The sequence below is a fragment of the Scyliorhinus torazame genome, chromosome 20 (assembly GCF_047496885.1).
Source record: "Scyliorhinus torazame isolate Kashiwa2021f chromosome 20, sScyTor2.1, whole genome shotgun sequence".
Lineage (NCBI taxonomy): Eukaryota > Metazoa > Chordata > Chondrichthyes > Carcharhiniformes > Scyliorhinidae > Scyliorhinus > Scyliorhinus torazame.
In genome coordinates this window covers 41519585-41526995 of record NC_092726.1, presented here as the reverse complement: position 1 = coordinate 41526995, position 7411 = coordinate 41519585, and the positions used below count along the sequence as shown (strand labels likewise).

Here is a 7411-nt window from a genome sequence, read left to right as displayed (position 1 = left end):
CTGATCTTCCAGTGCAAAGAATTGTCCTCGACCGAGTGTTGCAGACTGGCACATTCCAAGGTCCAGGACTACGTGCTGAGGGACGCACTCAAGCTTGGGGCAGCTGTCGCCAAGGCGCAATGGGGAAAGACCACTGTGTAAAGTCTTTCCAGCAAATGTACACCGAGGGGCGGGTAACAGTGTAAAGCCCCTCGGTCGGGGCAACCAACACTCCAATGTACAAAAAAAACTGGCACTGTAAATATTTAAGAAGGAATTGTAATGTAAAGAGTGATATGTGTACGACAATATCAAAATTGAATGGAAGAAAGTCAAGGCAACATTTAACCCTGCCGAAAATGTACAGTCAAGAAAATTTGAAATGTTTCTGTAATGCTCATGATAAATTTTGATGAATAAAGTGTATTTTTTTGAAAAAAAAAAAAATCTGTTCTTATCAGTTTAATATCTGATATGTCCTCTATCTGGGGACCGAATATTAAATTGATTTTTGGGACTCGGAGATGGTTCAGAGGCTTGCTCCTTCCGCTCCACACATCAACCTGGTCTTGCAATGCTTCCAGGAATGGTGCCTTTCGCCCGCTCTTGGGAGCAAAAGGTACAAAAGCAGAAACTGGCGCAAAACCTGGCTTCCCCTTTTCTATCTTGTCCAGTTGTCTCATCCTGACCAATTTAAGGCCTTCCAGGCTCCAAAGCATTGCTAGCTTTTCTGCTGGCGGGAGCTTCGTGCACGAATGTTGCGAGCCGATGGACTCGCGGACTTTCGGCAGCGAGGCTCCGTTTTCAGCTGATATGCCACACAGATTTCATGCTGCTTTTTACAGCCGACTCACCCTCACCCCCGGGTGCCGACTTGCCTTCTCCTCACTTCAGTTACCACATCCCTTCATCCTGCACAACGGGGTAGTGTGGCGACAGACTGAATGGCATCCTGATTTGGATGTAGGTACACCTTCACGGCGTCTCTTTTCGTTCTCCTGACTCCACGACCAACACGCCAGGGTGGAGCTCAGGGAGACTAGACATTGCCCTCTGTTGAATTCCGCCAGTACTTGCTGCTTGCACGGATTGCCCTTTGTTCGGCAAAGGTGGAGATTACTTCGACTCCCTCCGTTGGGTGTCACTGGGCCTTCACAGTGTCTCCATTTCATCTGGTGACGTCAGGGGACGGCTTGCCAGACGATGTCTTCGTGTTTTGTTTTACTGGTTCTGCATGCACAGACTCCACCGTGCTCGGCCAAGCTGGATGTCTCTTGACCAACAGTGAGCGTAGACTAAAAGTTCCAAAGCACAGTCGAGCGCAGCAAGGTGCACCTGAATGTCAGTGGACGAGGAGGACAAGAGCCATTGCCGGAAAATATGGGTTATCGCTTCTCGGCCTTTTGGCTCAGATCAAGTGTAGTCTCATTTGATCGAGGGAAGCTGAGGATTTCCATGACGATCGTGGATTGGACAACTCGGAGGGATTGAAGTCGTCAAAGAAGAAACGTTTGGAGCTTGGCTGCTATTGGTGGATCTACATGCTGGCCTAAACCTCGGGTTTAGGCCTAACGCCGATACAGTTTCACACCCAACGTACGAGCTATGGATGCAGCTGCATCCCGACCACCAGGCTGGGGCGTGCGAAACACTGTCCGAGTCACAGTGAAGAAAACGGATGGAGAGTCACCTTTGGACCGGAAACACTTCGTGAAGAAGGTGCTGCTCGAGTGCTGTGGGTTTAAAGCAACAGAGATCTTCTGCTTGCAAAACTTCCCCAAGAATGGTTTCTTTGATGTCACCTTCAAGAGCGTCGCAGCGTGCATCAAATTCTTGAACGTCTTCAAGGAAAAAGGTAACCAGAGTCCCTTGTCGATCCTGACTGCGGAACCTCTGTTTACGCTACCGGCACAGCGAAATCGGGTTGTTACACTGCACACGTACAACCCCCACGTCCCTGTATCTGATGTGCTCACGTTCCTCGCCAGGTACGCTGAGCTGAAAAGTGACAGCGTGCAAGTGAAAGACACCTTCGGCATCTGGACAAGTGAGCACCAGGTCAAGGTGACCCTAAGAACGGACAGCAACGGAGCCATCCTGCATCCCCCCTCCAATTTCGCTATTGGAGTAAATCGTGGCTACCTCTACTACGTGGGACAGCCACGAGTATGCCACACCTGTGGCAAAACGGGGCATGTTGCCGCAAACTGCAGTGTGACCTTCTGCAAGAACTGCAGGCAGGAGGGACACATGACTAAGGACTGCAAAGAAGACAAGTGCTGCAACCTGTGTGGGGAGGCCGGCCATCTTTACAGGGCCTGCCCGAAACGCGGGGCAACATACGCTGAAATCATCAGCAGCGGAGTCAAAAAGGCGACCAGAGAGGAGGTGCATACACCCTCCACCGAAAAAGACACCATGGTTCAGAATGAGGAAAAGCAACAGAAGGGCCCCCAACAAAAAGAGGAGGCCCCAGCACCTCCTGACAACCCAACCCCAGCCCCATCTGATGAGGAACACTCAATGGAAGAGGAAGAGGATGGGACAAAGAATAAAGAGCCCTGGGAAACCGTGAACAGGGACAAACGTAAGAGGAAACAAAAAAACAAACTGAAGAACCCCCTGAGGGGTAGTGGCAAAAAGCGACACCTCTCAGCCGGCGCACTTAGTGCCGACACCTCATCCGATGAGGGAAAACAGGACAAGAATCGGCCTCAAATAAAGAGGCAAAGCACCGACGTGGAACGGAAGGCACAGACCCCCCAGACCACCGACCGGGAAGAAAACAAGGTCACAGACCAACCCCCGATAGCAACGAGCAGCAATAACCCAGGTGAAGACCGGCCTGCAACCCCAACACCTACTGACTGCCACGACGAACCCCAGGGCTACACCACCCCCCCAATGCATCTGCATCAAAATCACGGGGCCAGTACGGACCAGAACAGCTTTCTCAGCCCTGCAACTGTGCTAAAGTTTGCGAGCACCACCGGCATGCTGGGGAACATCGAACAGCTGGAACAGCCAACTGTATAGACTCTGGACTCTTGAGACTGGTAAATCTATCTTTTTTATAATGGGTTTAAAAATTGCATCCATAAATGTGCGAAGCATCAAAGATACTTCACGGTGTGTAGCCACACTCAACTATTTGGCAAATGTAAAAGCTGACCTACTGTTCCTGCAGGAGTGCGGAATTCCGCACCTCAGCAACTACAGGCGCTGGTCGAGCTGGTGGTCCCACGGGCCATCCATCTGGTCAGGAGGAAACGACTGCCGCTCCTCCGGCCTGGGTATTCTGCTGCGGGGAGGCAACTTCACCATCTCCGACGTTAAGGAGGTGGTGGGCGGGCGCCTCCTCGTAGCAGACGTGAAATACAAGAACACCCCTCTCAGACTTATTAATGTGTACGCCCCGGCCGTAAAAAGTGAGCGGCTGGCAGTTCTTCAGCAACTCCCACTGCTGTTGGCCACCTCCAAGCCGGTCATCCTGGGTGGTGACTTCAACTGCATCATCGATGCGGCTGGACGATCCAGCAAAGCCGACAGCAAACTAGACGCTACGTCCAGACTCCTGATGGAAACGGTAAAAGACGCCAAGCTGCTCGACGTCTGCAGCAACCCTGCAGACGGCGCGCAGCGTAGATACACATGGTCACGGCCAGACGGGTCCGTCCGCTCCAGGATAGACTTCTTTTTTGTGTCCCGAGCTTTCACGGTCAGGTCCACCGACGTAACGCCGGTGTTCTTCTCTGACCACTGCCTCCTACTGGCCAACTGCCACCTGCAGGAAGACCAGGGGGTAGGCAGGGGGACGTGGAAGCTAAATGTAAAACTGCTGACCCCTGAGAACATCGAGGAACTCAGGAGGGATTACAAAGGTTGGAGAACCGTGAAACCCCTCTTTGAGGCCCCACATCTCTGGTGGGAAGCAATCAAGGGGAATATCAAGAGGTTTTTCATCCTCAAGGGCGTTCAAAAGGTGAGAGAGAGACGAGGGGTCATGTCCAGGCTCCAGAAAAGTATGCAAAATTTGCTCCAGCTGCAGTCGATGGGGGTGGATGTCAAGGAGGATCTCCAAGAGGTGAAGAGCCAGCAAGCCTCGCTCTACACCTCGGAGGCCTCCAAGGTTATCTTCCGTTCCAGAGTCCGCTCCGTGGAGCAGGACGAAAAGTGCTCACGCTTCTTCTTCCAAAAGGTGCACAGAGAGACCTCTGTGATCAGCAGCCTGAAGGAAGAAGATGGCTCTGAAAAGTCATCGCAGTCTGACATCCTGAGGATCAGCCAATCCTTTTATGCCGGACTATATGACCTGAAGCCAACAGATAGCACTGTTTCCCAGACCTTCCTGTCGACTATCACGGAGGTCATAGGCGACAGCGAGCTGGAAAACCTGGACAAACCACTAACTCTGGACGAGCTGACAAAGGCCGCCAAGTCCTTCGAGACGAGTAAAACACCCGGAAGCGACGGCTTACCGGTTGAGTTGTATTCGGCTCTGTGGGACTGGATGGGCCCAGACCTGCTGGAAGTGTACGAGAGTATGCTTCTGGAGGGCAGCATGTCAGAGTCCATGAGGAAAGGCATCATCACCCTCATCTACAAACAGAAGGGGGAAAGGGAAGAAATTCGAAATTGGCGACCCATTTCACTGTTGAATGTGGACTACAAAATTCTAGCAAAGGTCATCGCCAATCGGGTCAGGTCTGCTCTGGAGTCGGTGATCCACCCTGACCAGACCTGTGCTGTACCCGGCAGGAAGATCTCTGATAGCCTCGCGCTACTCAGGGATACGATCGCCTACGTGCAGGACAGGGGGGTGGACACTTGCCTCATCAGCCTTGACCAGGAGAAGGCTTTTGACAGAATATCGCACACCTACATGATGGATGTGCTCTCCAAAATGGGGTTTGGGGAGGGAATTCGCAATTGGATCAAACTGCTCTACACAAACATCTATAGCGCAGTCTCAATCAATGGGTGGGAATCAGAAAAGTTCCAGATCAGATCTGGAGTCAGGCAGGGCTGCCCTCTCTCCTCTGCCCTTTTTGTGTGCTGCATAGAACCTTTTGCCGAGTCCATCAGGAGGGATCCGGGTATAAGAGGAGTGACGATCCCAGGCAGTGGAGGCATGCAAGTCAAGGCCTCCCTGTACATGGACGACGTTGCCGTCTTCTGCTCGGATCCTGCGTCTGTACGCAGGCTCTTGACCACCTGCGACCAGTTTGAACTGGCCTCTGGAGCCAAGGTAAACCGGGGCAAGAGCGAGGCCATGTTCTTTGGGAACTGGGCCGACCGGTCCTTTGTCCCCTTCACTGTCAGGTCAGATTACCTGAAGGTGCTGGGGATATGGTTCGGAGCTGCTGGGGCGTGCACCAAAAACTGGGAGGAGCGCCTAGGAAAGGTAAGACAGAAACTGGGCTGGTGGGAGCAACGCTCCCTCTCCATTGCGGGCAAAACCCTGGTCATCAGGTGTGAGGTACTCTCGGTGTTGCTGTACGTGGCGCAGGTCTGGCCCATAACCCGACCCTACGCCACAGCAGTCACCCGGGCCATCTTCAAATTTATCTGGCGATCCAAGATGGACCGTGTCCGAAGGGACACCATGTACAAACCTCTGGAGAAAGGAGGGCGGAACATACCCAACGCCTCCCTCATCCTGTTGGCCACCTTTGTGTCCAGCTGCATCAAGCTGTGCGTGGACCCCCAGTATGCAAACACCAAGTGTCACTACATACTGAGGTTCTACCTGTCCCCGGTGTTGCGAAGAATGGGCCTGGCCTCATTGCCGCGGAACGCTCCAAGTAGTTGGACCGTACCGTACCACCTGTCCTTTGTGGAAAAGTTTTTGAAGGAAAACACCTTTGACCACAAGGCAATGAAGCAGTGGTCAGCACGTAATGTCCTCGAGGCCCTCAGGGAAAAGGAGACCGTGGAGGACGTTGGATGGTTCCCTGAGCAGACTGCCAGAGTCATCTGGCAGAACGCCTCATCACCAGAACTTTCAAACAAGCACCAAGACCTAGCTTGGCTGGTGGTGAGAAGGGCCCTCCCTGTCAGATTCTTCATGCACACCCGAAGGCTCTGCACCAATGCACGCTGCCCTCGGAGTGGCTGTGGGGGAAATGAGACGGTCACACACCTCCTTGTGGAATGTGCCTTTGCAAAGAAGGTCTGGAGAGAGATGCAGTGGTATTTGTCAAGGTTTATCCCAAACAGATCTGTGACACAGGACTCTGTGCTCTACGGACTGTTTCCAGGGACACACACCGAGACAAATATCAACTGCTGCTGGAAGGTCATCAACTCGGTGAAAGACGCTCTTTGGTCTGCCCGAAACTTGCTGATCTTCCAGTGCAAAGAATTGTCCTCGACCGAGTGTTGCAGACTGGCACATTCCAAGGTCCAGGACTACGTGCTGAGGGACGCACTCAAGCTTGGGGCAGCTGCCGCCAAGGCGCAATGGGGAAAGACCACAGTGTAAAGTCTTTCCAGCAAATGTACACCGAGGGGCCGGTAACAGTGTAAAGCCCCTCGGTTGGGGCAACCAACACTCCAATGTATAAAACAAACATGCCACTGTAAATATTAAAGAAGGAATTGTAATGTAAAGAGTGATATGTGTACGACAATATCAAAAGTGAATGAAAGAAAGTCAAGGCAACATGTAACCCCGCCGGAAATGTACAGTCAAGACAATTTGAAATGTTTCTGTAATGCTCGTGATAAATTTTTATGAATAAAGTATATTTTTTTGAAAAAAAAAAAAAATCTGTTCTTATCAGTTTAATATCTGATATGTCCTCTCTCTAGGGACCGAATATTGAATTGATTTTTGGGACTGGGAGATGGTTCATCGCCAGGTACGCTGAGCTGAAAAGTGACAGCGTGCAAGTGAAAGACATCTTCGGCATCTGGACAAGTGCGCACCAGGTCAAGGTGACCCTAAGAACAGACAGCAACGGAACTATCCTGCATACTCCCTCCAGTTTAGCTATTGGAGTAAATCGTGGTTACCTCTACGACGTGGGACAGCCACGAGTATGCCACAAAACGGGGCATGTTGCCGCAAACTGCAGTGTGACCTTCTGCACAAACTGCAGGCAGGAGGGACACATCTTTACAGGGCCTGCCCGAAACGCGGGGCGACACATGCACAGATCATCAGCAGCGGAGTTAAAAAGGCGACCAGAGAGGAGGTTCATACACCCTCCACCGTAAAAGACACCACGGCACAGAATGCGGAAAAGCAACACAAGGGCCCCCAACAAAAACAGGAGCCCCCCCCCCCCGACGATTCTCCGGGCCCCGATGGACCGAGTGGTCGTAAAGCTTTGCCCAGTCCTGCCGGCATGAATTATTCACCTCACACCCAGCGGGACCTGGCAGGTAAGTGTGCGGCGGTCATCCTGGGGTGGTGGGGGTGGGGGGG

At 52.3% G+C, this 7411-nt stretch overlaps 2 pseudogenes; both read left to right on the top strand.

The window, feature by feature from the left end:
* Window positions 1–402: 402 nt before the first annotated feature.
* On the top strand, window positions 403–579 carry LOC140397323 (U2 spliceosomal RNA; annotated as a pseudogene).
* Window positions 580–6725: 6146 nt separating this feature from the next.
* On the top strand, window positions 6726–6878 carry LOC140397423 (U2 spliceosomal RNA; annotated as a pseudogene).
* Window positions 6879–7411: the final 533 nt, after the last annotated feature.